At 34.0% G+C, this 21,982-nt stretch overlaps 2 non-coding genes across 2 annotated transcripts; both read left to right on the top strand.

Moving 5' to 3' along the window:
* The first annotated feature begins 8,183 nt into the window (after positions 1 to 8,183).
* On the top strand, positions 8,184 to 8,301 carry LOC142163727 (U5 spliceosomal RNA). The gene has a single exon (XR_012694659.1). It is a non-coding gene; the product is annotated as a U5 spliceosomal RNA (small nuclear RNA).
* Positions 8,302 to 21,797: 13,496 nt separating this feature from the next.
* TRNAS-GCU (transfer RNA serine (anticodon GCU)) lies at positions 21,798 to 21,879 on the top strand. The gene has a single exon. It is a non-coding gene; the product is annotated as a tRNA-Ser (tRNA).
* Positions 21,880 to 21,982: the final 103 nt, after the last annotated feature.

Genomic DNA, 21,982 nt, shown 5'->3' with positions numbered 1-21,982 from the left:
TTTTAATTTAATAAAGATTTTATTATTGGATATATCGTATTGACAAATAAGATGACAATTGAAATTTATTAAAGCAATGCGATCTAATAGGATCAAACAAGCCCGATTATAATTTAGTTTAATTAATATATTTTTAATATTGACCGCACATTGCACGGGTACGACTACTAGTTATGTGAACAGAGAAAGGTTGGTTCACTACTGCTGATGAATTGTAATAATGTCATTTGTATTAAAGTTCTAATATAGTAGTTAAATAAATTTATAATTTTGTTTTGTTAATTTTATAGTTTTATTTTCATGTTTTTCTCTTAAATTTTGTTTCTTGCTTTTTTTTTTTTAATAATACTTTTATGTCCGATTCTACAATTCAGCTTGAACATCTTTCTTGGTAGTTTAATTAATTAATTAACTTTTTAAAGTGTAAACAATACATCTGTTTTTGGGTTTAATTTGCTTTATTTAATCCTTTTTCTTTTCAAAGCCAACAACAACAACAACCCAGTAAGACTTCAACTTAAATAAAATAAACTCTCTCTACAGGCGCATGTTAAGCAGGGATAGCTAAACATACGCCTTCAACGATGGCTAGACGGAAATTGCATGAAACGGCACCGACGATGAGACCGGAGATGGTAGAAGAGGAGAGAATGGTAACACCGGAGTTAGGGATTCCACAAACGATGAATCAAATACAGCTAGTTCACTGGATGACTGGAATGGGGAGTGCACCAACTGTCATGCAAAATTCAAAATGTGAGGAAATAGAGAAACCTAAGCTAGAAAACTTATGTTCTCAAATCAGCAGACAAATTCCGGGGAACAGAGATAAACTTAGCGGAGGTGGTTAAAGGAAACATATCTCAACAACAGGGGATGCAATTGGAGTATTATCCCCCAATTATCAAAGAAGGAGTGAAGATGGTTCGTCTGAATCAAACTGAAGTCATTGAGCAAACTCAGAGATGGCAGACATCGCTAATTGGGTATGTATTGGGTGGAAATCCATCATTTAAAGACATGCTTAAGTTTGTGTATGGTGTGTGGAGTTTTGTTACAACTCCACATGTATTTCTTCATGATGATGGATACTTTGTTTTCAAATTTGAATCTGAATATGATAAGAAGCTAACCATATACCTTTAATAATCGACCAATGATATTGAAGCAATGGGAACCTAAATTTCAAATGAGTAAGGAGAAAACAAGAAATATTCCAATTTGGGTGATATTCCCAAGTCTTCCAGTGGAGTATTGGACAAAGGAGAATTTAGCGCGAATAGCAAGCTGTATTGGGAAACCTATATGCTCTGATAGGTTAACTGCAGAAGGTGAAAGAATTTTTTATGCTAGGATGTTGATTGAAATGGATATATCGCAAGAGTTGCCAAATGTAATGTTAATTGAAGAGGCAGAGGGTACATACATGGAACAAGAATTAGAGTATGAATGGAGACTAGCTTTTTGTGAAGTTTGCTTCCAAATAGGCAAACATGAAGTCAATTGTGAGAAAGCCCCAATAGAGAAGCAAAAATACAGAGGGGAGGAACAGGATAGACAAGCCGGAATAAAGCAACAAAAGAAGATGCAATGGAAAGTAAAAGTTACTATGGAACAAGGAGGAACAACAAAGGTGCAGGAAACAACAATATCACAGGATAAGGAGATGAAAGATCAGGGGAAGGAACAAAAAGAAGATCAGAACATTGAAACACAAGAGGAAAATTTTCAGCCACAGTAAAGATCTAAAGGAAAGCAAAAGATGAAGGTCCACAACAAAAAAGTTCTGAGTGGAAATGAGATAGAAAAACTGTTAATGACCAACAAATACAGTACATTGAGAATACAGAAGATAGCAGCATTGTAAGAATGACTGACGGGATTGACCTCAATGAGGAAAATCCCCCATGATAATAAGCTCCTGGAATATAGGAGGGCTGAATAAGCCCTATAAGCAGAGAGAACTCAAGGCCTATCTGCTGAAAAATAAAATTACTCTACTAGGCTGCCTTAAGACAAAGATAAAGCCTAGGAGTGTTAGTAAAGTTAAAAGAATATTTGGAAATGACTGGCAGATATTTCAGATGAGAAGATAAGTCCAATTGGTAGACTATGGGTATTCTGAAAAGACAGTATGGTGCAAGTCAACATCCTGATGGTCACTACTCAAGTGATTCATTGTCAAGTGAAGGATAAAGGGTCCTAATTTAAATGATGTATTACTTTTGTATATGGCAAGAACCAGATACATGAAAGGAAGGAGCTATGGGAACAACTAAGGATGATTTATAGCACAATGCAGAAGTCTTGGTTGGTGATAGGAGACTTTAACAGTGTTATATTTGTCAATGATAGAATAAATGGTCAACCTATTCATCAAACTGTGATATTAGACTTTCATAATTATATAAAGGATATTGGAGTGGGGCAATTGAATAGAAAAGGGTATAAGTGGTCATGGTGTAACAAAAGAGATGCTGGAGAAAGAATATATAGTAACATTGATTGGGTGTTTGGGAATGCCTCACGGTTTACTAAATACAGTAGCTTAGAAGCAGTGTATGAGTTACCAGGTATTTCTAATCACTCTCCTATTGTGATAAATACTGAGGTGGTAAGAAGTCACTTGAAAAAACCTTTTAGGATGTATAATGTATTGATACACCAAAAGGAATTTCAAGAGAGTGTGCAAGAGATATGGAACTAAAGAATTGAAGGGCATACTATGTACTCCATATGGACTAAATTGCAAAGAATACAAGATAGAACAAGGCCGATGAACAAAGAAATGAGCTCATTATAAAAGAAGATTGGGAAAATCAGAATGGAGTTACAGAATATCCAACGAAAGATTGATAATGATCCCCTGAATCAACAACTAATTGAACAAGAAAAGAAAATGATAGTGCAGGTAGAGAAATGAGAAGGAATAAATGAACAAGTTTTAAGAAAAAAATCTAGAGCAGCGTGGATAAAAGCAGGTGACAGAAATTCAAAATTCTTTCATGCTCAATTAAAGAATAGACAGGCTAGAAACAGAATTGCTTCCATTTGTAATGAACAAGAGGAAGAGTAGCAGAGCCAAAACAGATTGCAGATGAATTCAAAAGCTTCTTTCAGAACTTATTGGGCAATGTAGCAAATGAATTACCATGCATTGATCTAGAAATAGCTAGGAATGGACATTGTCTCACAAAGGAGCAACAACAGATAATGAGTTGCAAAGTAACTAGAGAAGATGTAGATAAAGCAGTGAAGGAGTTACCAAATGACAAAGCACCAGGGATAGATGGTTTTCCTGCAAAACTTTTTAAGGAATATTGGTCTACAATTGGTGATGAGGTCAGAACAACTGTATTAGAATTCTTTAGCAATGGGAAACTGTTGAAGAATGTTAACTGTACAACTTTAACACTGATTCCAAAGGTGGCCAGCCCAAATTCAGTCAAAGAGTTTAGACCTATTGCATGCTGCACAAATATATACAAGATCATATCAAGAATTCTCACAGCAAAACTGAAATTGGTAGTGGACTCAATTGTAGGAGAATCCCAGTCAGCTTTTATCGAAGGAAGGAACATACTGGACAATATGATCATAGCACATGAGTTGGTAAAAAGATACAATAAAAAGGGAGAGTCACCAAGATGTTGTATCAAAATAGATATAAGGAAAGCCTATGACTCAGTCGAATGGACTTTTCTTAGAATGATATTAATAGAGTATGGTATGCCTGTGAAGTTTGTGGAGCTGATTATGGTCTGTGTATCTACTGTTAACTATTCTCTGATCCTTAATGGAGGGTTAACAAACAGATTTCAAGGGAAGAAAGGGCTAAGGCAAGGAGACCCAATGTCTCCGTACCTTTTTGTGCTTGTGATTGAATATCTGAATAGAGCTCTAAAGAAGTTAAAAGATAACCCAGACTTCAATCATCATCCAAGATGTTCCAGAAATAATATTACTCACATTTGCTTTGCAGATGATTTAAATCTTCGTTGCATAGCAGATGAGGTGTCTATCAAATTGTTGCTCAAAAGTTTCAATCACTTCTCAGAGGTATCAGGGTTGAAGGCCAATCTGGAGAAAAGTGCTCTATACATTGCAGGAGTTACAAAGGAATTCAAGGAGATGATACTGGAAGAAATGCAGTTCACATTAGGGGAATTACCATTTCTATATCTTGGTGTTCCACTTTCTTCAAAGAAGTTGTCAGTGCAGCAGTGTATGTCCTTGATTGAAAAGATTACAGCTAGGATAACTGCTGGACAACTAAGTTGTTATCATATAGTGGAAGACTCCAATTACTGAAAAGTGTGATATTCGAGATGCAAACTTACTGGGCACAAGTGTTTTTATTGCCAAAGAAGATACTCAAGATGATAGTTGTTGTGTTTAGAACTTTTTCGTGGACATGAAAAAGTGATCTATCAAGGAGAGCATTGGTAGCATGGGACACAATATGTATGCCATTATCAGCAGGGGGTTAAATATTCTGGATATTTATTCATGGAACAAAACTGCATTGTACAAACTGTTATGAGCCATTAGTGCAAAGAAAGATACACTATGAATTCAATGGGTCCATAGTTATTATGTCAAAGAGAAAGATGTTACGATAATGGACACTCCTAAACAAGCATGTTGCATTGTAAAGAAAATCTTTGATACTAGGCAATGGTTTCTGGAAAAGCATTCAAGAAATGAGTTGGAGCAATACTATAGAAATGAAAAGTTTAACAACAAAAAGCTATACATTGTAATGAGACATCAGTTCTAGAAGATTTGGTGGAAGAAGATTACAACAGGATCAAAAGCAATACCAAAGCATAGATTTATTCTTTGGTTAGCACTTCACTGGAGATTAGCCACAGTGGGCAGGCTAAGAAGATGGGGCAGTATAGTTGATAATGAATGTGTATTATGTGATACAAATGAGGAAGAGTCAATGGAGCAGTTATGGTTTGGATGCAGTTATGCCAAAACAATATGGTCTAAATTATTACATTGGCTAAATGAAACCCATCAGATTGGTAATTGGGATGAGGAGATTAGATGGCTGAAAAACAGAAATACAAGCAAAGCTCGTGGAGAAGTGCTCATGTTCCTGTTCACAGCCATGGTGTATCATGTTTGGACAGAAAGGAACAACAGAAGATTCCGAGGAGAAGCAATAGAAGGCAGGCAAAGAATCAAAGACATAGTGTTGGAACTGCACTTGGCTGGACATAACGAAGGAAAATGGCAGAAAGAATTAGCAAGACTGAAGAATTATCCTAGTATAGTATAGAAAGATTAAAATAATTGAAGGATAGCTGTGCATACAGAAAGTGAGAGCTGAGAGTTTTCAGATAGTGTAATAGATAGAATCTAGTTCTAGAGTCAAAAAAGAACTAACGGATATAAATATTCTTACTTGGTTAAATAAAGTTTAAGCATTTAACCAAAAAAACAACAACAACCCAGTAAAATGTCTTTTCAAAGCCATTTATCTATTACTTTTCTTTTAGAAGTTTCTAAGTGTAAATGATCTGTTGGTTTCTATTATTTTGAAAATCTAAATACTTGGGGTGATAATTAAGGTCGTAAAACATCTTTTCTGATAGCCATTGAAATCCAAAGGAGTAAACTCACGTTCTCAAATTAGTCAGGGTCTGATTTTCAACCTTTCGATTTTCGTAACTTTTTTATAGATTATGGGTGAAATTAAAATTTGTCATTGTATACTCCTCCATCAAATTTTATGTTTCTCAATTTTACTGGGTAAAACATTAAAACTAAAGAGTTACCAAAATATAGATAGTGACATTTTATTAAAGCAGACCAAAAAACAAATAAATTAATGAAAAAGGAATATATAATAATAGGATACACGTGCAACGCACATGTCCAAATACTAATTCGATAAAAAGAATTAAAATACGATAGAAGTAGCACTAATATTTCAATTCCATCCATTTTAACTTTGTCACAACCTACTTCTTTTTCATGTGTTTCAAGCAGAACTGCAGACTCGCAAATAACTTTTACTTTAACTTGTGTGAATTCCTTATACGTAGAGAAAAAACAACATTTTTTCCTCTAATTGTTTAGCAAGTGGGTCAATTTTGTTAACTCAGGGTAACTTTTCTCACACTTTTATTGTAAGACTTCATTTTATTTGGTAACTAACTTTTTATTAATCATCAGTAAATTTTACAAAGTATCATAGCTAGCTAACACGACTAAAACTATCATATTTACATGATGCTCTTACTCTTCCTATTTTTTAAAATCTATATCTTTAAACTATATCAACTAATCTAGGAGGAGCTCGTACACAACAAACACAAGCTATCTCTTTGACTATAAGACTTCATTTGATGTATAAACCTATTGTTCCTAAAGAATGCCTCGACTCAATCAGAGCAAAACCCTTGGAAAATCTTTAGAAAGATTATCTTAAAATGGAGGAAGTGGAATACAGGTCATAATACGAAGAAACTATGAGCCTGTTTTGCCAAGCTTCTAGAGACCAAAAGTACTTTTTTTCTCCAAAAAAGTACTCTTTAAAAAAATTAAGCTTTTTGGCTAATACACAGAAATACTTTTGGCCAACAACAGAAACAGTTTTTTTGCTTTTGGGAAGAAACAGAAAATTCTAGCTTCTTCCAAGAAGTAGAAGCAGAAATAGAAAATTAATTTATTCAAGACAAAACTATCCTCACCGTAAATTTATATTTTTCAAATTATCCCTTAAAAATTTAAGGTTTTTCTTTTTACCATTCTTTTAAAATTAAAGACATTGCATACATGAATCATATTGTAACTTTCCAAATTCTTTATTGACTTTTCTTGTTTTTGATTTTTTCTTGGTGTAATGTCTTGTAACTTTACAAATTATCTTCTTCTTTTTTCACACTAAAACAAATTATCTATATCCTTCTTTGGATATCAATTCTCTTCCTACAAATAATCATTTATAATTTCTTCTACTATATACTATTAGTTCCCGAATCTTCAAAACAGTCATCAAATCTAATTTGTGAAAATTACGTATAAATAGATAATAAATTTATAATTGCATCACATAATCTATCTTTATATTATTAAAAGAAGAAGAAAAAATATCCACATTAAGCCAAGTGGTGGCCTCATAATAGGTCACTTGGCAATTTAGGAAAAAGTTAGTAAGATTATGTAATAATTTGTTCCTCTTTGAATTTAAATTTTAAAAAAAAATTAAGTTATACATTGTGTATTGTTAATAATTAGTTACACTTTTTGAATTTGAATTTAAACATACTTAACTATTTTTTTACGAATCTTTATATATATTTAAAATTATTATTATTTTACTCTCAATGCCATTTTTCAAGTTTGACACTCAGAATCATCTAGTTCAAACAACCATCACTATACATAATTTCATCCGACGACATTCTTCTACCGAAAAGAAATTCAACTATTATGCTAATGAAGATATTATTGCAGAGATTGGGGAAGGAGATGTGCCTTCTGATATTCCTTTAGAAATGCAAGGCAAGCTTTCTACTAATATGGAAGCGTCGTGCGATAGAAGCAGAGATGAAATTGTTGAGAAATATTATCATATATAAGTAACTTTACTTATTATTTCATGGTGGATTATCAATATATAGTAATTTGTGGAATAGACTTCTAATTTATACTGAATGATGTATTTTAATTATTCGAATCATCTTGTAACAATAAGTAATTATACTAGATAATATTATATGCTTTGGTATAACTATATATGTAAAATTGATTTAAATCTTTAATATGTTTGTACTTTATGTTTTATATTTTAATTAGATAAAATAAGAAATAATAAAAGTGTCTTATGATAAATATTTAAGTTTATTTTTTTTAAAAGAATTATAAGACCTTAGTACTATTCTTTTTGGTAATTTGACACTTAAAAGCACTTTTTAGAAAGATTAGCCAAACACAATTTGTTTACCAAATGTTGCAAAAAGTATTTCTTAAATGAATTTGCCAAACACAAACAATTTTTTTTTTCAAAATAAGCAGATTATAGCAGCTTGGCACGGGCTCTAATATTTGGGCTATGGTTGATGAAGAGAATTGTTTGTGGTGCTTCCCACACCGGCAGTAAAAGAGTAAGGTCAAACATTTTGGAGGAAATAAAAAGGGATTATAGAAGACTAATTAAACCACGCAGCCACGCAGTGAGCACAGAGCGAACTATTCTTTCGCCTTTTACTAAAGAATACCGTGTGAGCATTGCAATTAGTGGCATACTCCAATTTTTGGAGGGGTGCGCTCTTCTTGAGTGCCCCCAACAAATCTAGTTCAAAATTCTTTTTAATTGAAAAAACATGTAATTAATTTTGGTTTTTAAATAATTGATGTAATTTGGTCATATCTTGCCCGTAATACTAATCGCTCGTGGCCAAATATGCAATGTTGACGTTCACATTAATATGCAGTATACCTGCCTCTACAGTAATCCTCACGTCTGAATTCGATTTGTTTAATATATTAAGCAATTATAATAAGTTATTGTCTTAATAATAAGTCATGGTCATCAGTACAGTATTAAGCACGTTTTTTCCCTTTAATATTTAGAGCATATCCTAAGCGTGTCGAAAAATTGAGAAGAATAAAGAAGCAAGATCAGGGATATACCAAATAATGACCTACTTGCGTAATTGTTCATTAATTAGCAATGATAATATTTTATAAAGGCGTGTTTCGCATGGGATACCATTAAACAATTTGCAAATGTATTAGACTCTATTTTTTGCTAGAAATGATACTTTAATTTGAAGTTTAAATGTTACATCATGCATATCAACATCAAAATCAATTTGATCCAATCTCTTCAGACATATTTTACCAAAGTCAATTGTTGAGTTGGTCATTTTAGTAATTTGATTAATGGTTTCTGTTAAAGAACAATTTCAATGAGATTTTATCAGAAATTTATTTTCACTTACCAACCAAACAAGAAAAAATAAGTGATATAACCACTCATTTTCCAGGAAAATATTTTCAAGGAAAAAGTTTCCCATAAAAAACATTTTTCTTTGTACCAAACACACCCTTAATCTGCTCATTTGTCATGTTAATGTGGTATTTTCAAGGAAAAAGTACTCATCCAAAGTCAAACATTATATAACCATGTGATGAAAACTTGTTTAACTTGGGCTAATTTTTTTTACACCATCTGATTTGACTGTGATGATAAGTATCAACAAATTTTACGTGTAAACACAATATTTACAACTCAAGGCCGCCATCTAAACCTTGACGTGAACAACTTTTACTGTCTTACACAAACTTCCAATTATTATAATAACTTATGTTTTGTCTGTTTTTTAATTTTAAAAAAAAAAGCAATTTTAATTTAATGAAAAATTACCATAATCTCTCCCTTACATACCTAATCATCTCATATAAATAACTAATATTCCAAGAACATAGTATAACATCAACTTCCTGAATCTTCTTCTCTGTTCACAAATAGAAAAGTCGTGTTTGTTTGAGCGTAACTTTCAGCTGGATTCCGTATTCAAAATCAGAAGAGGATATATTCGAGCCAAACAGGGCTCTATGAAATGTATGTAGTATTCAAGCTGTTGATCATTGGTTGTGATATTGTTGAAGAAGAAGTCCTGTGGGAAACAGAAACATAAATTCTATAACAACACGCTTTTTGTTATATATTCGGAGAATCATTTGATTTTCCGGGGGAAAAATTTCAGGTACGAGATTTTGAGTATTTGTGGATTCAACATTTTCATCAGCAAAATCCAAGCCGTAACTGTAAAATTCCTGCCAGATTTGTACTGTATCTGTCTTTCATAATTATAGGCGGACTTAGAATTTAAAGCCAATGGGCTTACAATATGAGTAATTTGTATATATATCTTCAATCCTAACAAGAGGAGGTTGGTATACGTTAACTTATTGCGCCGGATCGGCCTAAGGATTCATACGAAGAATTATTATAGTAAATGCTGATTTTGTGATTTGAATTTCAAAATTTCGAAACGGTCTTTACGAATATGTGTTAAAAAGAAGGCTAGTTATTTGAGCAACGGCAGCAATGGGCGCGGAAGCTACTGAAGTTGAAGCGGAGATGGTGAAATGCGAGTGTTGCAGATTGACGGAGGAGTGCACGGTGGCGTATATAGCTAGAGTTCGGGAGAGGAACGGAGGGCGGTGGATTTGCGGGCTGTGCGTGGAGGTAGTGAAAGATGAGATCATGAGATCGGAGGCTCTGATTCGGCACATGAATTTCTGCAAGAAGTTGAGAGCTTTAAGGCCAACGGAGGAACTGATATCGGCGGTGAAGCAACTGATGTTAAGGAGTTTGGATTCGCCGAGATCAAGTCCGGTGAGTAGACAGAGACGATGTCGGAGTTGTTTTTCAGCAGTTGATAGTTGAACGGATAGTTCAGTTATCAAAATGTCATAATTCAAATCGCGTGCTAGGACTAGGAGTTGGTAGAATCATTGCCATTGTTGTGCACTAGAATATGTGAAGAAAAGTACACAGTTGATTTTTTTTGAAAGGAGGTCATTCAGGTAAATTAGTATTAATCTACTAGGGGATTACTGAAGTTAATAGCGTTAGACTTGAATTAATTTTGAGGTTGTATAATCAGTTTTGAACCATTGTTCAATTCTGAAAATAGCTTTGCTGTTAGACAGTTCCTTACTGAAATTTCAACTAATTTTCTCTTGTTTGTTTACTACTGGAGCAATTGAATACTAGCTTTAGTTTTATGGTAGCGACATCGGATTCCATACTTTTGGTATGCGTTGGTTTTCTTGGAAATTATTCTCTTCAAATTTTCACGAGAAAAACAAAAATGGAATTGTTACTGATCACACATGTAGTTTCTTATCATTTTACTCTTTGTATACGGTAGAAAGCGGGACTACCCGATTTCATCCTTTGCTCGAGATGGGAATGTTGCGTCAAGGAGCTAGGATGTCGAGTCCGGAATCGAAGCCTCTTTCCGGACCAAGGTCGACGTCAATCGCGGCCAGAAAGAGACAGACTCCGAGTGACATCGGTATAACTTGATAACGGAAAAGGCAAGATATCCGCAATTGGTCGAGGACCATGGCGTGAATCTCGGAACGGATCAATCCATGGCGGTTAATCAGATGTTAATATGGTTTCCTACTATAATTAGAAGTGTACCTTATTTAGGACTCCTCTATTATATAAAGAGGGGATCCCATTCATTTGTAATCATCATTGTTCACTAAGAAGAATATATATACTCGTTACTTTCCTGCTATATATTACTCTTATTGCTCATCAAAGTTGCTTTATCATTTACTGTTTTTACTATTCCGCCTCGAGACTATCCCGAGTCGAGGTCGAGATCTGACTAGCATACTGGTTTGATTTATTTTATTTTCTAATTTATTCATTTATTCTCTTACTTATCAATTGGTATTGGGCGAAATCACATATTCTTAAAAAAAAAACAGTATAAATTTAATTGTTATTCGAATTTGAGGATAAACGGTGAGATAGCAAATCGAGCTACGTAAACTAAAGAGAATTTAGAGTGACTTGTGAAGTGTATTTTTAAAGTGAAGGTTGAAAACATTAATCTGGATTTCATCGGTAATATTCAGGACTAGCTAATGAGAATAACAGAAGGACCTGTACTAAGTCTGTGATGGTAATCAGGAGCTCATTTTTCTACTGCTTCTGGTTCAAAACACTCTCATTAGGGAGTCCGAAACTGAAATAATGGTTTTTGGACTTAAAATAAGTTTATACAGTTAAAAAAGAAGAAGTTATATTTCTAACTAAAACACAGTATTATAATGCGTTTTAGTTTAACGAAAAGTTAGCCGTTAAAGTAAAACGCAGTATAGTACTGCGTTTTATTTAATAATTTGTTTTTTTAATAGGGAAACTGCAGTATAGTATTACGTTTAAGGAAAACGTAGTATTATACAGCATTTTCCTATAAAAAAATATAAGCCTGTCTTCTTCCCCGTGACAGAACCACTGGTTCTATTTAAAAAAAAATCCCTTTCTGCTGGTCCCCCCCCCCCCCCCCAATTAAAAATCCTTGGGCCCCACCCGTCACACAATAAGTGAAGAGCATAGGTCCCGCATACAATCAAAGCCTTCGATTGTTGTGGATTTCTTCTTTTGGGCTCAAAATTTCAAATTTCCGACATTTCAAAAAACATAAATCGAGGTATTTCGATTTAGTTTATGTCGAAACTCGTAGAGCATATGCATATTTGTTTTCTTGAATGTGTTTTCACGTTGATTTGTGTTATGTTTGCGATTAAATTTATATGTTATTTTTTACCCGGATTAATATTAGTGTTTTAAAAAAAAGTTAAAAGTTGAAAAATAATTTTTATTGTTAATAAAATTGTTCATAAATATCTTTTACTGTTTTATATGTAATTTCGTGAATATTATGTTCATATGTTTGTGGTTTTTATTTAGTTTAGATTATTTATTTGCTTAAAGAATAGTGATCTTTTAGCGTAGTAAAATATAGAGCCTTTTAGCGTAGTAAAATATAGAGCCTTATAACGTAGTAAAATATACAGCCTTTTAACGTAGTAAAATATAGAGCCTTTTAGCGTAGTGAAATATAGAGTCTTTTAGCATAGAGTCTCTATAGTTTAAGTATCTACTAACAACAAACTCTATCCAATTACACTTTACAAAATTAATTATTTAATCGATAAAACAAACTTACAGAACTAACAAATTAATATATGTTGTCAAATTAAATATCGGTGAGCATCTAATTTTTGACCATATTTGAATTTTTCTTTCCAACTCACTCACGTCATATAGCACATACGTTACCACCAACACAATTATTCCCAGAAAATACCCCATGATTTCCCTCACCTTCCCACTCATACTCTTTACAATTCACATTCCCACTCATAATCCCTTTCCCTTATTTCCTCACAGCACACACCCACTTTTCTTGGTGCCAGAAAGAAGGTAATTGGAGAAATTCCCTCATCTCTCTTATAAAAAACACACACGACCCCTCACCCTTGGACTCTTCTTCTCCATCAACACACACTATTATACATTCTCTATATAAGTCATACATTTAGATTAAAAAAAAGGAGGGGGTAACAAAATAGGAGGAGATCTTTGAACAAGGAAAATAACGTGAAAAGTGGGAGGAAGAAACAGAAAAGATTCAATTCGATAAAAAATTTGAGAGATTCTCGTGTAAGTAGGAGGTCAAGTTTTCGTTCGTGGCTTTGGGTTCGACGTTGCTGCTACTTTGTCCGACTCGAGTTTCAATATTGGATTAGAGTTGTACTGATTCTCTTTCTTGTATTACTGAAACTCTTTTACTAAGGTTTTGATTCTATTCTTCTTCACTGTTATTTTCTTAGTTTTATTTAGAGCATTAGGATTTGATTCCTTTTATTAGTAATTTATTTCCTTAATCTGTTATTTTCCTATTTGAGCACATGTTTCTGAATTTCGTTATCATTTAGTTTATTTGATGAAAGACTAAAAGAAAGAGATTTCATAAGAGATAGAAGACTAAAACGATTACAGTGATGATATAAATGTTTGCATAGTGTTAAACTTAGTGGTCAGTTAAGCTTACATAAATTATACTATGATATTAAAAATGAGCATATTTTCCGGTCATTCTTATGAATAGGCCATAATCTATAATATTTTTTTTTAATAAGATTGTAGTAAGTTTATTTTATATAATGAATTTTTTTTCTTCTTTGAGTATATATTTACAACTGTTAACCACTTGTCAATAAAAACTAAAAAAAAAATCAGGTATTAATTTTAGTAGGAATACCTTATAAATTAGAAAATCTTCCTAATCCTATCAATTTCTCTATGCCGTTAACTTCATTGTAAGTTACTTTAATATTGTGATTAACTATCTTAAATTAGTCTATGAATGTATACTTCTATTTGTTCACTGTTGAAGAATAACTTCTAATTGTCATAAGTTTTATCTTCATTTTATGAACTTTATTTGAATTGCTTTTCCTTGTTTGTTTTGTTAGCATAAATATTGTTTATTGTAAATTAATTGGACGTTTCACATTATATATATATATATATATATATATATATATATATATATATATATATATATATATATATTTTCATTTTTATCATGAATTGGTTCAAGGAAGGATATAGCTTATTTGGTCTAGACACATTGTAAGGCCTGTCAATATATACATGCGGGTTAATTAATTCAAAGCTCGCTATATAAAATATATATATTATTAGACTAAAGAAATAATTGCGGGAGAGAGAAATAGTCATTAACTAATTCAAGAATTGTTGCAATAATTAAAAATATACAAATATATGTATTGGCAATAATTAAAAATATACAAATATATGTATTGGATAAGAAGGGACTAATAAATGGAATACTTTAAATACACTTAAAAGTTTGGGATGTACTTTAATTATTAGCTCACGTGTTCACACCCGAACCTTGGATTGATATGCTTAAGTAATAAAAGGGTCATGTGCACATTCCCGCATCTCGATGCATTTAAATTTAAAATGATTATGTTTTAATCATGTGTACATTCCGTACCTTAGTTTAATATCTACCTTTAAAGGAAGTCCTTGTGTGCATACCGCATCTAGGTCAAAATAATTAATAAAATATAATAAAATTAAGTGAAGTGGTAATGAACAAGTCATAATTAATAAAATACAAGAATATCCTAAAATAATATAAGCCAAATATAGTCAATAAAGCGACCGTGCTAGAACCACGGGACTCGGGGAATGCTTTACACTTTCTCCCCGGTCAACAGAAGTCCTTACCCGAACTTTGTTTTCGCAGACCAATAATAATAGAGTCAAACTTTCCTTTGAATAGGGATTCAAATAAAAGGTGACTTGGAACACCGACAAAAATCAATTCCAAGTGGCGACTCTGTAAATAAAATAATCCCTATTTCAAATTTGTCACTTTAATTAGAAAAGCTCTTTAACCCACAGTCCGTAACACACATTATCTTTTGGAGGGGTAAAAAAGGGGTGTGACAATATCGAGCGTGGAACTCATAGTTATATACCCTGTCCAATTAAAAATTAATTATTTAATTTATAAAACTAACAAAATTTTAAAAATATTGAAATTGACACACATAAGAATTCAGGATAATTTGGTGCTACTGAGCCTCAAATAACGAGCCTGGAACCTATAGATATTTTCTCTGTCCAATTAAATTATTTAATTTATTAAACTAACAAAATTCTAAAATTTTTGAAATTGACACACATAAGAATTCAGGATAGCTTGGTGCTACTGGGCCTCAAATATCGAGCTTGCTAATCCATACATATTTACTCCGTCCAATTAAATAATTAATTATTTAATTTATTAAACTAACAAAATTCTAAATTTTTTGAAATTGACACACATAATAATTAAGGATAGCTTGGTACTACTAGGCCTCAAATATCGAGCTTGGAACCCATAGTTATATATTCTGTCCAATTAAAAATTAATTATTTAATTTATTAAACTAACAAAATTTTAAAAATATTGAAATTGACACACATAAGAATTCAGGATAACTTGGTGCTACTGAGCCTCAAATATCGAGCCTGGAACCCATAGATAGTTCAAATTAAATATCTAATTATTTAATTTATTAAACTAACAAAATTCTAAAAATTTTGAAATTGACGCACATAAGAATTCAGGATAGCTTGGTGCTACTGGGCCTCAAATATCAAGCTTGCTAACCCATAGATATTTACTCGGTCCAATTAAATAATTAATTATTTAATTTATTAAACTAACAAAATTCTAAAAATTTTGAAATTGACACACATAATAATTAAGGATAGCTTGGTACTACTGGGCCTCAAATATCGAGCTTGGAACCCATAGTTATATACTCTGTCCAATTAAAAATTAATTATTTAATTTATTAAACTAACAAAATTTTAAAATTATTGAAATTGACACACATAAGAATTCAGGATAGCTTGGTGCTACTGGGCCCAAATTATCGAGCTTGGAACCCTTAGTTATATATATTATGTCCTATTAAATAATAAAATATTAATTATTATAACACAAACACACAATTAATATTGTTTAATTTACAGTAGACGACATGGACTTGCCGTTTGTGTATCTTGGACCAGCATTGGATCAGATATTAGTGTTACAGGGAGACCATAGGTCCGCCTACGTATGGGAGGGACATCTATTGGATCAGACTCTCCGCGCCAGGAGACCGGACGACTTGTGGGACTTTTTGAGGGAGAAAGATTTCCATCCCCGCGTAGTCCATCGCCTGCGTGCTACGGAATTCCCTAGGATTTTTGAGATTGGGCGGATGAGCTCGACTGGTCTCTCATCACGGCGTTGATAGAGCGGTGGCGACCGGAGACACACACTTTTCACCTGCCCACTAGAGAGGCCACCATCACGCTTCAGGATGTTCAGGTTTATATGGGCTGCGTGTAGATGGACTGGCCGTTGCACTGCCCCAGTATATGAGAGCTATGACGCGTTCCCAATATTTGGATTTGCTGGGGCAGTATACTGGTTTCAGACCACAGGGTGAGGCTGCACTTAGAGGGGGCAGTCGCATTTCTGTGACAGCTATCAGACAACATATGAAGGTATTGCACCCCGACATTACCGGCGAGACAGAGGATCTCTATATTCACTGGTACACGAGGTTGGCACTGTTCCTTCTTTTTGGGTGTGTCTTGTTCCCGAACATTTCGGGAAATCTAGTGAGTCTGCGCTTTCTGCATCATCTGCAGCAGCTAAATGAGTTACCCCAGTATAGCTGGGGTGCTGTTGTTCTCGCATACATGTACAGGAGTATGTGCCGGGGTAGCATAGTCACCCAGGTGGACATATGTGATTTTCTATCGCTTCTACAGGTGACAACATATTCGAATACTCTGTTCATTACTTCAAATTCTATATAGTCAAAATGACTATTAAAATTTACGTCAATCTTTTATCTTAGGTTTGAGCCTGGGAGCGGATCCTGCCCTCGCAACCACCTCTACCATCATTAGAGTCGGTGTAGTACCTCCATTTCTCCCTCTAGCTAGGAGGTGGATTCTCCAGCGTGGGAACTACCGAGGCAGTGATGCTCATCATTATCTCCCCCTTGTCAGGGATGTGTTGGATATGCTGGAGGCCGGACAGGTAAATATGTACCTAAACTTACTTGTTATAAATTCACTTGTGTTGTGCATACTCACTTTTATGTTATTATTGGATAGTTCATCTAGACGCCATACATCGACGAGTTGCTAGCTGATCTGCCTGATTATTGCTCGGTCGAACGACTGCTTTGGAGCACTTCCATCCCGATGATGTGCCTCGATTCAAAGGCACGTTTGCGCCCGAGATATGCCTTTCTTTTGGTTATAGTACAACCATATTCCTGGTGGACGACTAAACTCCACTCTTTAATCTTGAACCTAATGGACACTTCCAAATATGGAATTACGACAAGAGAAATCAAGTCTACATTCAGGTTGAAGTGATTCTCATTGAATGTGTCCATTTCACATCTGTGGGTGCTAATATATTTACCCACTTTCCACAATCCTGATTTCTTCTTGCTGGCACGCAACATCGAGTGACAACCCATAAAGTCTCTATGGTATACAACCTTGTACACCTCCATAGTTGACTCCCTTACCGTCATCTTGCGGCACTCTCTTACGCTGTAGATTTTTATAGCTCTGATTAGGCGAGCTTTATTGGGGAAATACATGCCCTTTGCCAGCACCGCTGGTCTTGACTCATCCCATATTTTTGACTGAATTTCGTCATCATCCCTTGTGAGGGCATCCACGTCCGACATATTTGGCAAATTATCAAGGTAGGGAATATTCCGCTCATGAAACGGCATGTGGGACTCGTACACTCTTGGTCTAACGGGAGGTGGAGGAGCATGCTCCCTCGTCAGCTCAAGTTTGGCATCCACTTCCTCCTCGTCATCACCCTCATCAGGGAAAGGTGTGTCATCTCCAGACTCATCGACATTATTGTCATAATCACTATCATCTTCCTGACTCTGCGCATCTGCCAAATCACGAGTCAATACGTCGTCTATGGGCAACTGTGTGAGGTCAGGAACATCAAGTTGCTCGTTTTCACTGCACAAAAAGAACAAAATGATAAGCTACTCAACTAGATAAATAATTTACATATAGCTATCACTTTACTTACAAGTCGTACTGTGTTGACGATCCATGATGGACATTTTCTTATTGGTGATGACTCCCGAATGGACCACCGTGGTCCAACATGCCAGAACTACGCATATTCCAATTAGGAGCGGGGTCGTAACTTGTAAAATTCATATCTGGACGGTACCCCCTATGAAAAATATGAGTGTTTATACAAATTCAATTCAAAAGACTTAAAATAAACATCGTTAAAGCGTAGAAAAATTGAAGTTTACTAGCCGTCTTGTGGATTATATAAAGTCGAAAAATTATTTTGTGGCTGCTCATTCGCCGGTGGTGACAAGTTTAAATCAAGGCAAGCTCTTTCATCAGGAATCTGTCCGGCAAAAACTGCTTTAGAATAACCACCCGATGACTGGGGGTTATCCCTACTATGCACGCCCTCATTATTGGGAATGTCTTCAACCTTGACGTACATTTCCAACAATTTTATTACAATAAATTCCCTGTATTCATCTGGAATCCGCAAATAATCTCTAAGAGTTTCATCATCTTCGATGTTAAACTCAGAATAATAAGCAAACACCTGCGGAGTCACAGAATACGGAAATCTACCTGTTACTTTAAGGTTCACCGAACGTTTCCTGACACTCATTTTTTTACGTAACAACGATACCAATTTATCGTACTCCATTGTAAGCGACAATTTAACATGACACTGTGGAGGTGAACTATACCTCACAGAGTTATTCTCCATTATAACCTCACCCCCTAATATAATGAAACCCTTATTTTTGGCTCTTCAGACATTATAAAAAAAATGCTTGATAAGAAGAAGAGAAGTATGAACGGAAGTTTGAAGGAAAGTTTTGAATGAATTTTCATAAAATCCTAACGCCTTTAAATAAGGCAAGTCCTAGCTTGGGGTGCAAATTTTTTTTTTTTATGTAAAATGCAATATAATACCACGTTTTATGTATTTGAATTATTGTTATGTCAGTTATCCGCAAAACACTTATTGGTAGGCCCAAAAATTAGTGTAAAATGCAGTATAATACTGCATTTTAGTATACTGCATTTTAGTAAAACGTAGTATAATTCTACGTTTTACACTACAAAACAAATTATTTATGTCAGTCCTGTAGATCACTTATTATTGGTGGGTCCAAATTGAAGTAAAACACAATATTATACTACTTTTTCCTAAAACGTAGTACTATACTGCGTTTCCCTATAAAAAAATAAATTATTAAATAAAACACAGTACTATACTACGTTTTATTTTAACGGCTAATTTTTCGTTAAACTAAAACGCAGTATTATACTGTGTTTTAATTAGAAATGTAACTTTTTTTTTAATTATATAAACGTATTTTAAGTCCAAAAAATCATTATTTCAGTTTCAGCTTCTCTCATGCGGGGCACTTTAATCACATTTCATTAAGTGCGTGAAGGAAGCATTTGGACAATCAAAACAATAAAATTCTAGAATTGTCTCTGGAGTGTTGTTGTGTACAATCGATAGCAAAGCAAATACTCTAACAAATGTTGTGTACGACCGATAGCAAAGCAAGTACTCTAACAAATGTTGTGTACGACCGTTAGCAAAACAAGTACTCTAACGAACAGGAATTATTGTACCTCTTAACTTAAACTTTGGAAAATTTTATTTTGAGTCTCATACAACTGACACTAGTTGTATGAGACAACTTTTTTGTCTTATAATTTTGTGGACCCAGATTTCTGTGGACCGAGAAGTATAAGATTGAGTCCACAAATTTGTGAGACAAAAATGAGCCTCATACAATTAATGTAAGTGGTATGAGACACAAAATAAAACTTCTCCTAAACTTTAAATTCATCTCTGGTTATGGACGGGTTATTGCACAATAAATGGTCCATGCTAAAGATAGCCAACGGACTTGTCCTCCAGACAAGTACTTAATTGAATAGGATCTTCACATGTTACATATGGTTAACTACAGTTGAGTTAAAGTCAGTCTCCTACTGTGTGATTGGAATGTGAAGGTGCTAACAATTTAAGGGAGAAATTGCTTATTCCGAGCACGTTGTTTGAGATTTGAGAGTGACTCAGTACGTGAAAAAAAACAAAACGAATATATTTTTCCTGATAACTAATGAAAATAGTTCCATTTAAGGCTTTAAAACAACTAAACCAAGAGACTTTATCTTGACTATATTTTTACAAGTTGAGGTGGGTAATGAGTCACTCGAAAAGTTAAAATATGTAATGAGAGAGCTTTAAAAGTTCAAGAGAAAAATATTATTAAGCTTGATGAAAAATTAACACATATTCATATCCACTACTCTCACATTCGGCTACTAATTGTTAAAGCTTGGGAGTTGTCTCGCTACAAAAGTCGTTAACAATACACTTGAGGTTTGCAAACAAGTCATATCATGATTATTATAATGTGATGGAGATTACAATTCAAACTGAAGTAATAACGAAATTATTTGGTGAATATATTTTCTTGAAACGTTTGGTTCATTGGATAAAAAATGAAATATATGGATATAATATAAAAGCATGTGTTTGGTTTTATAATAGACAAACTATTATTTTCAACTTTAAAATCTTGGTCTTCTTAAAGGACTTTAAAAAAGAGTTTTGGAGAATGGCACTTTTGGTCATTTGGTTGTTTTATCTCAAGATTATTCTCCCACATTGAATACGATATAAAAATGATACCAAAATTAGGGTATAACTAAACACAATTGTTTATACCGTACCAAGAAAATACACTAACACAGGATTAAATAACCGTAAAAATTGCACGGGGCGTCCTATTTGATCGCCCCCATTTAACCTATACCTATTTTTTTTAAAACTTTTAACTTGTACCCACTTTTTAAACAACTTCAGCTCCCTTTCTTCTCCGCTTCAGTACCTCACCAGAAGAAAGCAAGGATCTAGATTGAGATTGATATGCATAAAAACAATATCACAAGCTGTGCAAAAGCTACCCTTTCACGTTCTTACTTTATTTTTTAGCTTTTCTTTTTTCCCTTCGAGAATTGGAATGACTGCTCTAGCTCTCTCCTCTGCTTTCTACCCACTAATCCAATCCCCCAGATGATACATGTATATATCACTCTCCGACCTTTGTTTTTTTCTTGTGCCTTTCACGTTTTTAATTAATTTAAAAATATTTATACATGCCTAGGTAATACAAAACGAGCAACTGTATGTAATATTAATAGGTGGTAAAAAAACTTCAACTCCAGAGCTGAAGTTTTTGTGTAGTAACTGAGAAACTGCAGCTCTACTATGTAATATTAATAGGTGGTAAAAAAACTTCAGCTCTAGAGCTGAAGTTTCCCATTTACAACACAAAAACTTCAGCTCTAGAGCTGAACTTCAGGCCCGGCTACTAGAATGCTGAAGTTCTGCGTGATTGCCTTTGCTACTTCAGCCCCGTATGCTGAAGTTATGCGAAAAAGTGGGTACACTTGCAATCTTTTTTGCAAAGCGAGCACAAGTTAAAATGTGACACAAAAAGCGAGTATAGATGCAAATGCCCCTAAATAACCTCACATTTTTATTCCAGAATGATCAATATTATATTCCCAATAGCCTACTAACAACTTCGTCGCTTTGGCCGAGTGGTTAAGGCGTGTGCCTGCTAAGTACATGGGGTTTCCCCGCGAGAGTTCAAATCTCTCAGGCGACGTTTTGTTTTTATTCTTTAGCCCCTCAATAACTAATTTTTGGATATTAACAACTTTCCAAAGCCGATAACTAACTTTGTGTTATTTCCCGCCATTATAATTACC

Source organism: Nicotiana tabacum, chromosome 8 (genome assembly GCF_000715075.1).
Source record: "Nicotiana tabacum cultivar K326 chromosome 8, ASM71507v2, whole genome shotgun sequence".
Classification (NCBI taxonomy): domain Eukaryota; kingdom Viridiplantae; phylum Streptophyta; class Magnoliopsida; order Solanales; family Solanaceae; genus Nicotiana; species Nicotiana tabacum.
The sequence above is the reverse complement of the archived record's forward strand: the minus strand, read 5'-3'. Positions and strand labels throughout refer to the sequence as shown.